At 55.1% G+C, this 15593-nt stretch overlaps 2 long non-coding RNA genes across 2 annotated transcripts; one reads left to right on the top strand and one right to left on the bottom strand.

Annotated features, from left to right (window-relative positions):
• Positions 1-3268: 3268 nt before the first annotated feature.
• LOC134474980 (uncharacterized) lies at positions 3269-4154 on the bottom strand. The gene is made up of 2 exons (XR_010045954.1): positions 4024-4154; positions 3269-3806 (listed from the first exon to the last, which is right to left on the bottom strand). It is a non-coding gene; the product is annotated as an uncharacterized LOC134474980 (long non-coding RNA).
• Positions 4155-4400: 246 nt separating this feature from the next.
• Positions 4401-7438, top strand: LOC134474979 (uncharacterized). The gene is made up of 3 exons (XR_010045953.1): positions 4401-4532; positions 6459-6530; positions 7082-7438. It is a non-coding gene; the product is annotated as an uncharacterized LOC134474979 (long non-coding RNA).
• Positions 7439-15593: the final 8155 nt, after the last annotated feature.

Here is a 15593-nt window from a genome sequence, read left to right as displayed (position 1 = left end):
CAGCGCAGGAGCTGGGGCAGGCAGCGGTCACAGGCCCTCGACCTTCTCCTTGTCTCTGTCCCTGTGAAACAGGAAGCAGGGTCATCAGGTGAGGGTTGAGAGGTGAACAGGAAGCACAGAAAGGTACCCGGCCGTTCGGGCATGGTGGTCCTTGACTATAATCCCAGCACTTAGGAGGCCGAGGCAGGAGATCACCTCCAGTTTGAACCTAGCCTGGAGTGAGCTGAAGGCCAGCCTGCACTGCAAAGCCCTGTCTCAAAGGGTACCCATGCCAGGATCGCCTTCAGGACACACCTCTCTGTGGGACACACTCGTCCCACCCTTCTCCCCACTTTCTGCAGTGGTCCTGGAATCTCCTTTTGTGAGCATCTTTAGTTGCATGGTTGTGGCGGCCTGGATGTTCTGAATTCATTCAAAATGTCTCCCTTTTCTGCTCATTTTGGTTTTGAGAAGGAGCCAGAAGAACCACAGTGCCGGATCCGGTGAATAAGGGGGAAGAGGACACCGGCATGTTGTTACGCGTTGCCTTTCTGTTGGATGGCGCTCAGCAGCCGCATTCACCATATATGTGTATTTATCAGATCTGGTGAAGACATTCAGAAAGAGGACTCCAGATCTGCTTCGGAGAGTGGTAGGAACCACCGGATAAGCGTGTTGGCAGGGAAGGGGTCTTCTCAAAGGGGCACTGTGTCTTTTAATGGCAGTGTGTCTGTCTCTGTAATAAGGTTTTAAAAGCAAAACTTCACTCTGGATGTGGATCACAATGTGTAAGTTTTTATGTTTCATTTTTTGGAAGTAGAGATTTTAAAGCCTGGTACTTTGGTTGAGGTGTTTGTGCCATCCCCAAAATTCAGATGTGGGAACCTGAGCCCCCCAAGGTGATGCTATGAGAAGATGGGGGGCTGTGGAGGTGATGAGGGAATGATGGGGCCCCCATACACATATTAGTGCCCTGATAAAAGAGGCCACCACACGGAGCTTGCTTATCATTCTATCCTAAAGGGATCCAGAGAGAAGGTGCCATCAGTGGCCCCAAAGCAGGCCCTGACCAGACAGTGAATCTGCCAGCACCTTCCCAGATTCCAGAACCAAGAGAATTAAATGTCTGCTTTTCTTTTTTTTTTAGACAGTCTCCCTGTGTAGTTCAGACTGGCCTTGAACTCACTGGCCTCAAACCCCCAGCAATCCTCCTGTCTCAGCCTCCCAAGTGTTGGGATTCCAGGTCTGTGCCACCACACTTGGTTTCAGTGTCTGTTGTCACAGACTGCCCAGTTTATGATATTTGTGGCGGCAGCCTGAACAGATTATGACAGAAGTGATACAATATCCCTTAGATCCTAGAACCCATGAGTTTGACCCCAAAGCCTGCCCACTAAACACTGCTCTAGAGCTGGAGATTTAGCTCAAAGGCATAAGCATCTGCCTGGCAAGCAGGGGTCATGAGCTTGATCCCTGGTACCAAGAAAAAAACCCAAAAAACAAAAAACATGCTGATCTGAATCAAAAAGGAAGCCTGGAATTCTATTTTATCAATGTTAAATTATATCTTTTTCATGTGCAAAAAAATATTTATATCAGAAATTTTGGAAGATTCAAAGGAACAAAAAATTTCAGGGCTTATGATTTTGCCACCCAGAAACAATACTGTTAAATTGTGATGACTTCTTCATGGTGTGGTTTTGCACACCCATAATCCCCGGTGAGTAAGTGCTGGGTGTGTTCAGCCAATCCTTCCCTGTCCAAAGGCACATAGCTAGACTCTATTTCCCAGCCTTCCCTGCAGGCTGGCTGTCACATGACTGAGTTCTGACCAATGGGATGTAAAAGAATGACATCACCTACTCCCAGAATATGGGCTATAAAATCTCTTGCCCATCTCATGTGTGCCGTCTTTTCCTGATGCTCTGCACATGACGAGGACCCAATAAAGAGCACTGAGACCCCCCCATTGAACAGCCAGTCAGTAGTAGAGGGACCTGGGTCCCCAAATACCCAGAGGTGTGGACCCTTCCCAGAAGGAGAAATTCATGTGCACTCTGTTAAGCCACTGAACTCTGGGAGTTGTCAACACCATTTCCCTTACACAGCAGTGTCACATAAACACTGGGGTCACCCTCTGGGGATACATTTTTTAGGGTACACCTGAGTGATCAAGGCTATTCAGGGCCACCCAATTTATCATTACCCTTACTACTGCTTGGCATTATTACCTCCTCTTTACCATATTTCTCAAACTCCACTTTTAAAATTGTCTGTTACCGCGGGTTGGACCCAGGGAGCCTGCCTTCAGCTGCCACCCCAGCCCTGTAACTTTATTTACTTAGAGTCAGGGTCTGGCTAAGTTGCCCAGGATGGGCTGGAACTCTCAGTTCTCCTGCCTCAGCCTCCCAGAGTGCTAGGATTATACCACGTGCCTCCAAGTCTGGCTTAGCCTGCTCCTGACCGAGTGATAACCGGTCATAATTATTTACCTACTGAGCCTAAGAGCTTAGGCCTGTAAGATGCCTTCTTCAGCAGCGAACTCCTTGGGAAGGACGGGCCACCTTGCCTTGGCTCCCACCTGGGCCGTTCTTCCCTCCCTGTCAAATGGGACACCCTCATTCCCTGGAGACCAAGGGGGAAAATGGGGATACGGGGTGAAATGTGCACTCAGACTTGTCACACAGAAACCCCTGCCTTTTCTAAAACTGAGCTTACTTCATGCTTGTGCTTGTGTCCCTGCGTGTGCCGAGGTGAGGGGACGGGGCTGCAGGCAGCCTCCTTAGGGGAGCACCCTCACTGTCTCGAAGCCCTGACCCCTCCAGGGTGGCTTCTCTGCACCCCAGGGCACACAAGACCTTTCCAGCTACACGGAGAAGCGTATGTGGCCGGGGGGCACCAGGGAGAGGCTCTAGTCCTGTCTGCTGTCACTGTGCCTGCTGAGGGCTCGGGGTCACTCTCTGATGCTGACCTGGGCCTGCTGTGCCCCAAACTGGAGCCGGGACTCTTCTCAGTTGTGTTCTCGCAGTAGCTGCGGTTACCAAGAGCCACATGCTGGGCGCTGGTGCAACAGGGCACTATTCTGTTGGGGCTCAGGAGGCCGAAAGTCCAAAGTCAGGGCCCGCAGAAGCCCCTGCGGGAGGACCCTTCTGTCTCCCCCAGCTTCTGGTGTCTCGGGGTTCAGAGCCACCTCACTCTGATCTCTGTCTCCATCTGTTCCTCTTTGTGCAGCTGCCACAGCCTCTCCCCGCCCCCCCCCCCCTTCTCCAGCCGGCATGGAACCCAAGGCCTTCGTGCTGAGCTGCATCCCCAGCCCTTTTTATTTTTAAGACAGGGTCTCACTAAGTCACTAAGTGGCTGGTGTTGGGCTTGCACTTGCGATCCTCCTGCCTCAGCCTTCCAGAGTGCTGGAATTGTAGACAGGCCTGCACCACCATGCCTGGCTTCTTTCTCTTCTATGAAGCCCCAAGCTGCGGGGGATCCTGGTCTGCCCTCACCACCTCATGCTGACAGTTTATCTGCAGAATCCATTTTCCAAACAAGCCCATTCCTAGTCACTGGAGGTCACCGCTCCAATGTCTCTTTGTGTGTGTGTGTGTGTGTGTGTGTGTGTGTGTGTGTGTGTGTGTGTGTGTAGGGGTGCAATTCAACCCCTAAACCATCCCTGGGTCCCCTGCGCTGTCCTGGGCCCTGTGGCCACAGCTCCCCGCCGGTGCAGTTGTGCAGTGGTGCAGTCGATGCCTCCCTAACTCTGCGGTCCAGATGTGGCCCGCCCACTGCTCCAGGGGCAAAAAGCCTCGTGGTTTGCATTTCATGGTGGTGGGAGCCTAGAAAGAGAGAAATGCACCGAATTAGTCAAAGGGAAAACAGAGCCGGAAATGTTTCCAAAATTCCACGCCTGTTAAAGTGCTTGTGATGTGGAGCCCCGTTTGCCGAGCAGATGAGAATTGGGGTCCCCTCCTCGGGCTCTGAACAGGCGCAGTGACCCCCCAGCCGTAGTCGTACCCACCCCACCCAGCCAGTACTCCGGGACCCTCCTCTTACCTGGACTCCTGGCGTAGGCCGCTCCCAGGCGACTTCCCTTCCGGGAAGTGTCCCAGGAGTTCCAGCCGGGTGACCCACGCGGGTCACATTTCCGCCTGCGAGGCTCTGCATTGCACGGGGGCCACGCCCGTGCTGTTCCCACTGAGGTCCCGTGTGCAGACGCTGGACGAAGGAGGAAACTCGGGGAGAACAACAAACCTCGTTTTGCGTTGGGTTGAATCCCAGGAAAGAGGCGGTATTCAGCTGTCAGTGCTGCAGAAATTAGCACTGCCTGCCCGGGTGGGGGCACACCCAGGCTCCTGCTTTGCAGGCCCCTACCCTTTAGCCACGGGCGCTGGTGTGCAGGAAGGGAGGCCGCTGTCTCCTGCAGTCTAAGCCTGCTGCCCGCTTCTTCTGGGCCACCTGCCCTCCCAACCCGCAGATTTTGCATCGGTGCGCGTGCACGTGAGTGCGTGTGATAAAATAGCTCCCAAGGTCGTGCCAGCTCCTCTGCAAGTTCTCTGCGCCCGGTGAGCAACCTCCGCGTGTCTCGCATCTTCTCTTGGAGCAGCTCAGAGCTGACTGCAGCTGGAGCGGGGCAGAGCAGCCGTGACAGCCACGACCAGGCAGGGCCTGGCATACTGCAGTCGCTCCATTAATGCTCGCGCGGGCATGGAGAGGAGATGGGGTTGAGGATACAGCTCTGCTATTCAGTGGCTCGCAGATCCGGGGCAGGTTATGCTCTCTGGGCCTTAGTTTCCTCATCGAGGAAACCACCCGGCCAGGGAGATGGAGGCGATCGAGGAGGCTGAGGTCTGCTCAGCCTGGAGTCGCACCCACGGAGAGGCTTCATGGTGTCCCGAAGCAGTGCTGGCCTCTGAGCCCTGCCGTCTTGCACTGTGGCCTCCCTGTGCTTGGCGGGGATTGCTTGGCACCCGTGGTCCCATCTCCCTCTGCCCCAGCCCTGCAGCAGCTCCGTGGCCCTGGCTGCACCCAGCTCCTCCTAGAGCGTCCCAGGCCCTGGAGTCCGCTGCACCCAGTGCATTTCAGCCTTAGCACAATCCCACCCCAGGTCTTCATCCAAAAGGGACACTGGCTGCTGCGGTCCCCAGCCCTGCACGTTTCCCAAGGTCCCCGCTCCTCTTCCTGTCTACCTGGGATGCCCGTGAGTCCCCAACCATATCTGTCAGAGGACTCTGATCATGGATGGCAGCTATCAAAAACACACATGAACGTGGTGCTTGGTGCCACACACCTGGCATGCCAGCACTCAGGAGGCTGAGGCGGGAGGATCGCCAAGAGTTCTAGGTCTGCCAGGGCTACATAGTGACTTCAAGACCAGCCCCAACTGCATATTGAGATCCTGTCTGAAAAAACTAAACCATAGGCGGGCTGCACATGATGATATTTTACTAAGTGCAGTAAATAAGTCTCTGAAGGACGCCTGCCCATCTACATGTCCTTAGAATAGTCCAGAGGAGCGGGGGTGACCCGGGCTGCAGGCAGGGACAGGAGTGAGTGTTTGGTATGGACAGAATTTTAGATCTGGAACTTGAAAAGGTTTCCCAGCGGCTGGTTGGTGGCGATGGTGGCAGAACCTTAGGGATGCATGTGTCACTTAACTGCATGCTTAAAATGCTTACAGTGATAGCCGGTGTGGTGATGCACACCTGAAATCCCAGCACTTGGGAGGCTGTGGCAGGAGGATGGCTGCAAATTTGAGACCAGCCTGGGTGACAAAGTGAGCTCAAGATCAGCCTGGACTGCATGGTGAGACCCTGTGTCAAAAAAGAAAGAAAGGAAGGAAGGGAGGAAGGAAGAAAGAAAGAAAGAAAGAAGAAAAAGAAAAACGATGTTTACAGTGGTAAATTTGGAGTATTTTGTAAGAAAAACATTTCTTTTTGGCAGCACCAGGACTAAACCCAGGGCCTCTGCACTGAGCTACATCCCCGGCCCCTTCTGTTCATTGTTTCAAAAAGGGTTTGCTACGTCTCTAAATTGCCTATACTGAGCTCAAAATTGTTATCCTCCTGCTTCAGCCTCCTAGAATGTTGGGATTACAGGCAGGTGCCACCACACCCAGCGTTGTATTTTGCAGTTGTGGAGAACAACACTAACCACAAACCTTTGACCACTGCCTCTACCAGCGGCTGCCCTCCAGGTCGCTGGGTCCCGCTGTCCCAGCAGCATCTTCCCCTCCGCCAGCTCCATTTTAAGCTTCTGCTCCAAGAAGGTGACCTCCTGAGTGACGGTGACCTTGGGCAGGCTCCTGCCTCCCCCAGCATCTGCCCCGGGACATTTGCTTGGCCTTTCCCTCCCTGACCTCCTCCTCTCCTTACTGCTGTCCAGCTGCTCACAGGGTCACTGCTTCCACTGCCTTCTCCCTCCTGTGTCCACCTGGCAGAGCCTGGACCCAGTAAGGTCAGTGCCCTGCTTTCTGTGCTTGGTCCCAGCAGGGCAGCCTACTGAATGAAGCCACCACATGAAGCCACCGGCTGCCCAGGACCTTGACCTCCTGCAGCTGCTGGGTGAGCTCTGTCATCCTCTGTCCCCTGGTTGGCTCTCCTCCTCCTACAGCTCCTCCCCGGCTCAGGCTCTGCGGAAGCCTCACCCCAGCCATGACCTTGGGCTGCGTGTGGCAGGCAGTGTGGGACCAGGCACTGGCCTCCCCTTAGTCCCATGCTTGCCTTCTTTTTTTTTGGTACCGGGAATTGAACTCAGGACCTTGAGCTTGCCAGGCAGATGCTGTGCCCCCGAGCTCTATCCCCAGCCCGCTGTATTTCATTCTTACAATAAACATTATTTGCTTTTCTTTCTTCTTTTTTTCTTTTGGATTGCTTTCTGTCTGGGGGGTCTTGTCCCCACCCAGACTGAGCACAAGGCTAGAGGCACCCACCTGCCTCAGCCTCCTCCCTGATCCCACCACACATCCGGCAGGCACCACTTCCAGCTTCCAAGGGTCAGTGAGTTGCCTGCCCACAATGCCCCAGGCCTGTTCTTCCCTGTCAGCAGATGCACCAAGTTCTCGGTTTTCAGGGCCAAACTCCTGGAGTCACCCTGAACTCTGTCTTCCCGACAGGCACATCTGTAATGCCAGCTCTCCTGGCTCAGACTCGGAGACACCTGACTCCCGGCCCCTTCCTGCGGACCTGGGCCCCTGGGCAGTGCTCCTTATCTCTACTGTGAACAGCACCAAAGCGGTTTCCCAGCCAACTCCCCAGCTTGCACCTGCAGACAACTCCTTTAAAATGCAATCCACACAGGAAGTGTGGAACACCTGTAATCCCAGCACTGGGGAGGCTGAGGCAGGAGGGTTGTTGCAAGTTTGGGACCACCCTGGGCTACAAAGTGAGCTCAAGGCCAGCCTGAACTACATAGTGAGACCCTGTCTCAAAAAAGACAAACAAAATAAAACTAAACTAAAATGCAAATCCAACCCTGTCTCGTGTGCCTGCTGTCTTCCCAGGGTCCCCTCAAAGCCCTGCCTGGCCCCATCTTGGCTGAGGTCCCTGGAAAGCAGAGCTGTGTCTGCCTGTTGTGTCCACATCCCCTGGCAGGGTGCCGGGCACCCAGGCCGGTGCCTATTTTGTGAATGCATAAGTGTCAGGCAACTGTGTCTTCCCTGGGAGCCTCCCCCTGGCCCCACCACCTGGGCCTGAGCCTGGTGACTCCCCGTCTGCTAGGAGAGTTGTCTGGGTGATGACCAGGAATGGCTGATTCGGGCTGCCAAGTCTCCCAGCCTGGGGGTTACCCCTGGCAGTCTCTCCTTCCTCTCCCAAAGAGTGAGCAGGCTGAGGGAGAGAGCAGAGACTGTGCCCACCACACCCACCAGGAAATGGCTCTGGGCTGGGTCCCTGAGGCTCTTGCCTTCTGTCTGAGGAAGCTGAGGCCTCCTGTCCAAGCCAGGAGTGGAGACACCAGCCTTGAACTCATGCCTGGTGGGGCTGGAGCCCCAGATTGCCGCCCACCTGGCTTCATTCTTCTGAGGTCCATGCTACAAGGGTAGAGCATGGGGGCGGGACTGGACTGGACTGCTTGGTCCCAGCACTGGACAGGGTCCCCTGCTCTTTTTTTATATCAGTGGGAAAATAAACTCAGAGAGGGGGAGACACTTACTCAAGTTCACACAGCTGGCAAGGGAAGGGGGTTGAGCCCAGGCTGACCCTAGAGGCCAAGGTCTGAATCACGCTTCTGGCACTGTGGGTCTGGAAGCCCCTCCAGAGTCCAGGGGGTATGGGATGCTGGGAGCTGGGGGGCATCAGTGTCAGGTTCCTGCTATGAGGAGGGCCCTTCCTAGGCTCAACCCCTAGTGTAGTGATAACCGGTGGCTTCTGCTGAGAGACAAGTCAGGGCAGGAAGCAGCTTTCCTGGGTGACACATGTGACTGGATTATGGATTATGGGCTTGAAGCTGATTTGCTCTTAGGAGGCAAGGCTTGGAGACGCCAGCCGGAAAAGCCCTGGAATGCTGTACACAGTGCTTATGGGTGATTCTGGTCAGAATTCAGATCAGAACACTGAGAGGAGGGTGGATAGTAAAGGCCAAGCTGAGAAGTTTCAGGGGGAACCAGGACTCCATGGGCAGCTGGACTGGAAATCACGTGTGTTACACTCTGGCAAAAGCTTTGGTGACATTTTGTCCATTTCCTGAGACTTCCCAGCATTAAAGGTAGAGGACTAACAAATCTGGTGAAGGAAATTTCAAGACAGCCCAATATTCAGGCTGTGGCGTGGGTACTGCTGGCAGCTGTTAACAAGATTTAGAATGGGAATCAGGAGCAAAAGTTAGAGCAGAAAAAATTTGAAAAACTTAAATTGTGGCCCAGAAGAATTTTATGCTGAAGAGATTGGCACCATTAAAATAAATCAAAGGGCCAGGCGTGGTACATACCTGTAATCTCATTAGTCAAGAGGCTGAGGCAGGAAGATCACTGTGAGTTCAAGGTCAGCCAGAACTACGCAGTGAGACTCTGTTTCAAAAAATAAACTGGGGCTGGGGATTTAGCTCAGCGACATAAGAGCCTGCCTTGCAAGCACGTGGTCATGAGTTCAATCCCTGGTACTGATTAAAACATAAATAAAAAATTTAAAAAAGAAAATAAATAAATAAACTTTAAAAATAAATTAATTAATTTAATTAAACAAGTACATGGTACAGGAACAAGATGCTAGATGGAATCTCCAAAGTGTGCAGGACCCCATCTGTCCCAGGTTCGAAAGTGGAGATGTATAAATCTTTCACTTGAGAAGCACCCCCTGGGGAATCTGTTCCCTGGGATTCATTTCACTCTGCTCACCCATTCACCACGCAGAGGCTGCAGCTGCCATGCTGCAAGGAGACCTGGCTTCTCTTTCTGCTGACAGGGGACCTTGGTTTCATCCCTGTGATGCTCTGATTTTTTAGGGTTGCAGAATGCAAGAGAGGGGGGATCAGGGAGGCCTCCATCCAAAGTTCAAAGGGAGGCCAGGGAGGCCAGGAAAAAAGTCCCTGAGAAGGCCCAAGGGAACATGGCTAAAGATGCACAGAGAGCCCGGGAGTCAGGTATGCCAGGAACGAGGAGATCTGTGGAGAAAAGCTGCCAGCGGCGGGCACTGCCTTCCCTGGGTGCCTGACGTGGAGCTGCTGGATTCAATGAGCTACATGCTGGGTTTGGGTTTTGCTTTAATCCTGTGTTTTTTCTATCTGCCTATTCTTGCCTTTTAGAATCTTTACTTGTGCCATTTTACCCTGGGATTGTGTAATTTGTTTCTCATTTTTTTACAGAGGTTCACAGCTGAGAGTTTGTCTTAAGTCTCAGAAGAGCCTTTGAATTAGATTTGGAAAGTGCTGGAACCCTTGAGACTGCTGGGAAGGACTGTTGCTTTGGGTTGTAACATAACTGCAGTATCCAGTGTAGTGATGACCTTGTGTACACTTGGGGATTAAGTAGGCTTTGAGGAGCTGTGTTTGGGCACCAGGTTGACAAGGGGTGAAGGTGGCAGTTAAGTCTGATGGTCTTGGGAGTCCCCGAGGGATGAGCACACTTTGGGTGTGTCTGGGTGAGTCACGGAGTTGTGACTCTGGCTGCTACAGCTTCCCTATGAACTGAGCATCTTTGCTGCACCCCATCCTTCCCCACGATGCTTCTGCTTGGAGCGGGCACCATGACTGAGCTCTCTGAAACCATAACTCAATTAAACTTCTCCTCCTTTAAATTGCGAATGTCAGATATTTAGTCCCACAAACGGGAAAGTTGGTGAATACAGAGGAGTCCTGTTCTACTAACCTCCATCTGGCTGGAGCCAGGGTGGGCACTCAGCTGGGTGCCCTGCGGGGTGGCAGCCTTCTCTTGGTGACCACGTCTCTCCTGCACCCAGACCACAGCAGGAAGATTGAAGGCCCTGGGCCCTAGGGGCTGGGCAGTCTCCTGTCTTCATGTGCCCACAGCCAGGGTGAGGGCTACACGCCAGGGGGGCTGCCAGGTTCCCTCACAGAGACACAGGGGTGGGCACAGGGCCTCCCAGAGGGCCCGAGGGGACAACCCAGTGTCCTCGTGGGTCTTCATGACCACAGCTGGAATTCACATGCTCCCCTTGCACCTCACACAAAGGAAATTATTAGCAAAGAAGTACTGTGACGTCACTCACCTGCTTCGCGGAGCGATGGGGGTGCCGAGGATTTGGGGTGTGGGCCAGGCCAGGATCCAGGGGAGGGGGTGGCAGCCAGCAGCGGTCCTCACTCCAGAGCAGCAGGACATCCTGGGCTTGCCAGGGGAGTAGGGATGCCAGGGAGGGAGGACCCCTGGCAGGGGTGGCCCTGGAAAATGTGGGTCACGGAGAGAACAGGGAGGCCCAGCAGGGAGCGGAGCTGGGGGTCTGATGTGCGGCGGGAGGTCGCAGGCTGAGCCACCCTGGAACCTCGTCATCCCTGCCTGCCTGGAAGGCAGTGATGGCAGCCAGGGCCTGGTTCCCACCCGGCAGGAAGCCTTGTCCCTGGGCCACAGCCTGAGGGTGCCCCTTGCTGGTCCGTTTTCCCAGGTGCCCCTGGGCCCTGGGGACCTGGAGCCCTGGGGCCGGGGCGAGGGGGCGGGGAGTGATCTTAGGGGTGGCAGCTGGAGGCGATTCCTCCTGCGTTTTCTCATGGTCTCCTCATTTGTAGGAGCCACTTTATCCCTCTGCTATCCCGAGAATGGTTGCAGCAAAGCAGAGAGACTTCGTGGGCCTTCCGGGTGTGGTGCGCACACTTGCAATCCCAGCACTCGGGAGGCTGAGGTGGGAGAATCGCTGCAAATCTGAGGCCGGCCTGGGCTCCAAGGTGAGCTCAAGAGTGGCCTGGACTACATAGAGACCCTGTCTCAAAATACAATGGGACAGAACAAAAACAAAACACAATAGGACGAGCTACAGAGGCAGAGCAGCATACTCTGAGGTGCTGGTGTATTTTTTTGTAGTTTGATTGACACTTGCTTTGCTCCCTTTACTCAGGTGGGAGGGACCTTGCCGGAGGTGCCTGTGTGACAAGGGGCGGGGTGCAGCCAGCTCATCCCTGGGCTGTTGAGCCTCCTGGTGTGGCTGGGTGCCTGGCCAAAGTCGTCTCACACGAAGCTTATTTATTTATTTTGGTACTGGGACTCGAATTCACGACCTCGTGTGCTTGCCACCGGCAGGCGCTTATGCTGCTGAGTAAATCTCCGGCCCCACTCTCAGGTTTTTAAAAAAATTGAGAGAGGTCCCACTAAGTCACTCATTTGCGCAGACTGGACTTGAATTTGTGACCCTCCTGCCTCAGCCTCCCAGGGTGTTGGGATTACAGATGTGCACCACCTGTCCTGATGTGGAAATCAGGGTGGTCACACAGCTGTGCTAAAACAGAACCACACTGGAACCCGAGAACACACCGGCGCCCCATCCCACCCCGTGTGGTCATAGTGGAGTTCATCTGCATTAAAGGGACCACTGTCCAGTGTGGGGCTTGGGGCTGGGGATGGCACCGCTGGGAATGAGTGCAAGAGGAGCCACCTGGTCCCACGATCCCAGGTCCACACCAGGGCCTCACACTGGAGATGCAGCCAGCTCGCCGCACTGTGTCCGGCTTTCTCTGCCGTAGGTGGGCAGGGCCTGGGAATGTGCATTTCTAAGGGGCTGGGGCAGCGCTGGTGCTGCTGGGGCTGGGGAACTGGAAGTGCCCAAAAGCCTGGGCGTGGGGACTGCACTGGTGAGGTGGCTGCTCCCGGACAGGGTCTCCTCCTGGGCGGGGAAGGGTGGTCCAGGATCTGGAGGGCTCTGCTGTCCTAGGGTGGGGAGAGTGGTGGCCAGCAGCTATGGCCTCCCCCCATGCTCCCTGGGCTCCAGGTGCTGGCCAGTGCAGAGCCCCTAAGGGCACACAGTGAGATTGTTCTCAGTAAAAGACCCTGATGCTGGAGGGGTTAAAAAGGTCTCTTTTTTTTTTGGTGCTGAGGAGTGAACCCAGGGCCTCTGCAGTGAGCTAGGTCCCCAACCTCTCCTTTCTTTCTTTCTTTCTTTCTTTCTTTCTTTCTTTCTTTCTTTCTTTCTTTCTTTCTTTCTTTCTTTGAGACAAGGTCTTGCTGTGCAGTTCAGGCTGACCTTGAGCTCACTGTGTAGCCCAGGTTGGCCTTGAACTCACCGCAATCCTCCTGCTTCAGCCTCCCTGAATGCTGGGATTACCAACGTGCGTCACCACGCTTGGCTGTGGTTTTTAAATTTTGAGACAGGGTCTTCCTTGTTATGTTGCTTGGGCTGGGCTTGAACTCAAATTTTCGATCCTCCTGCCTCAGCCTCCCAGGGGATTACATGCATGCACATGCTTGGCTGAGAGGGGCTTATTTAAGTGTCACCATGCCGTCTGCTGGCGCTGGGGGTCTTTCCTCAGGCTCTGGTGCCGGGCGCCACCTCCTGCAGCTGCGATGCAGAGATCTCATCTTTTCTCTTCCTCCCCAGGCATTAGGTCTGAGCTCAGAGGTCGCTTATTTGGGGCTCCCCATCACCTCTGCCCAAGGACATGCAGGAACAGGTCAGGGTGAGGCCTTCTGTCTGTCCTGTGGTCACCTTCCTCCTCCCCAGTCCCACCGCACCCCTCTGGTGAGCAGGATTCCACCAACCCCTCTGCTGCCCAATGGGCTGAGAGGGTGTGGACCGCCAGCTGCTCATTCCCAACCCTTGGCAGGAGGCCTGGCTGGCTCAGGAGGGGATCGAGGATGCACAGTGACAGTCACAGGTTCAAGGTGCTACCTCCTGCAGGGGCCAGGAGGTGGGCCCTGTCTCCTCTGGGCTCTGGTCTCGCAAGCCAGGGGACAATGTTTTCTGGAAGGAGTCATAGTAACCTCACATCTACTCCACTCATTGGTTCAGTGAAGAACCTGTGTGTTAGAACCCTGGTCCCAGAACACTACCGTGGCCAGGTGTGTGGTGCACACTATAATCCCAGCACCACTCAGGAGGCTGAGGCAAGCGGACTGCTAAGAGCTGAAGCCTGGACTACATATCAAGACTGTATCAGAAAGGAAGGTAGGAAGGGCGGAAGGAAGAGAAAAGCAAACACTGTAATACACAACACAGAGCAGGCTACTTTATAGAGAAAGGAGGTTTATTTTTATTCGTGGGTCCAAAGGCTCAAGGTGGGGGGCCTGCATGTTGGGGGCCCATTCTCTGGTCTTGTTCAGCCCCTACCACGCCAGCTGCTGCCTCCTGTCTCGCCCGCCTCACTCAGCACTGCACTGTGCTTGTCTCTGAGGTCTGATCTGGCCTCTGGGACAGGATGCAGAGCGCCCGGCTTGCTGTAGTGGAGGCCGCCCTCTTCCCAAGCATCCTCTCCGCCAGCAGCCCTGGGGTTGGCCTTTGGGGCGGGGCTCAGATCCACCTCCTCCATGAAGCCCCTGGGGCCCCTCTCCTGGCCAGCACCCCACCTCTGAAGCCAGACCCCCATGTCTTCTCTGGGTCCCGTCCCAGCCCTCCTCTCTCATGGACGGAAATCCTCTCACCACCTTCAGCTGCTTGGTGGCCAAGCTTGAAGCTCAGCTTGTCGAGCCGATCTTTCGGCCACCAGAGACGCTCACCCTGCGGACGTGTGACTCAGTTTACCCCGGATCTCACGGGGAGCGGCTTCTCTCACAGGTGCTGGGGAGCCGCTGAGAGCTTAAGCTCCCGAGGCTCGGCCGCTTTGAGGAGTCACAGGTGCCTTGTGAGCGCCTGTCTGTCCCGATGTGGAAGGGGTGCACTTACCCTGACCCGGTGCTGTCTGCTTGGGGCTCACTGTAACTCGGCCTCACTGGGCAGCCAGACCTCGGCCTTGGCTCTCGGTCACCGTGCACGATGGAGTTGGTGGTGATGACAAGACCGTGCCCCAACCTTAATCCCAACTCGGATTGTTTTCCTTTTTCCTTTGTCTTCCCCCCACCCCGTCTCTCTCTCTCTTTTTTTTTTTTTTTTTTTTTTTTTGGTCTTTTTCCTTTTTATCGGTACTGGGAATTGAATTCACGACTGCCTGCTTGCAAGGCAGGTGCTTATGCTGCTGAGTTAAATCCCCAGCCCTCCCTGTCTGTTTTAAAGACAGAGTCTCCCTGTGTATTCCAGACCAGCCTCAAACTCACTATGCAGTCCAAACTGGCCTCCAACTCCAGGGGATCTTCCTGACTCAGCCTCCCAGGAGTGCTGGGGTCATAGGTGTGTTCCGACATGCCCTACTCTCCTATAGAGTTTATCCTCAGCCCTCACAAGTCATTTTCTCTCTCCAGTCCTGGGTCTCACCATCTCTAAAGGGGAACATCTGTGAGCACAGACAGCCCAAGTTCCAAGACGGGCCAGCAGCCGCCACCCGATGTGACCGAGGCGATTCATGGTCATGGCTCCCAGGGACCCAGGGCACTACACCCTGAGGAGCTGCTGGGCAGCTTTGCAGGCTGTGGCAGGTTTCCGGCTGCCCTGACAGCTGCTAAGGAGCGGGAGCCGCCCCGCCCACCTAGGGCCCTGAGGTCAGGCCCTGGGCTGTCCATCTGCCCTGTGTGCGTCCTAGGTCAGGCCCTGGGCCGTCCATCTGCCCTGTGTGCCTGCGTGCGTGACGAGGGCGTGGAGGCTGTGCTCCGCAGGGAGCCTCATATTTTAAGGCCATCACCAGGTAGGAATAGCGGCTGTCCTTGTTCTAGAAAGGCAGATGCTGCGGGTCCCAATGGTGCATGCTTTCATGGTGGCACTGGGGAAGCTGAGTCAGGAAGATGCCACCGGTCCGAAGCCAGACTGGGCTGCACAGCAAAAATCCCTTTGGTCGCAACTGGCATCGCCACCCCTCCCACAGGGTTGGCATAAAACTCAACTTCCCCCAGGCTCCTCGTCGCCCCCTCGCCCGGCCCTGGGGCTGCCTTCCAACTCTCGCCCTTCGGGCTGCCTGAGCCCAAGTCCTGGCACTAAGTGAGGGAGCTTCCAGCCTCCTCCCTGCATCCTGGACACCGCTGTCCCCAGCGCCCCTGGGTCACCTTCCCAGCCAGCAGCATCCTCTGGCCGTGCTCTGTCCTGCTCTGCCCCTCAGAATCCTGAAAGCAGTAAAAGCAGGTTGGGTCCTGAAGCCCACAGGTCCGTCACGCACCCTTCCCTTTGCTAGGT

The sequence above is a fragment of the Cavia porcellus genome, unplaced genomic scaffold (genome assembly GCF_034190915.1).
Source record: "Cavia porcellus strain 051 isolate PalLab524CR breed Dunkin Hartley unplaced genomic scaffold, mCavPor4.1 scaffold_49, whole genome shotgun sequence".
Taxonomy (NCBI): domain Eukaryota; kingdom Metazoa; phylum Chordata; class Mammalia; order Rodentia; family Caviidae; genus Cavia; species Cavia porcellus.
The sequence above is the reverse complement of the archived record's forward strand: the minus strand, read 5'-3'. Positions and strand labels throughout refer to the sequence as shown.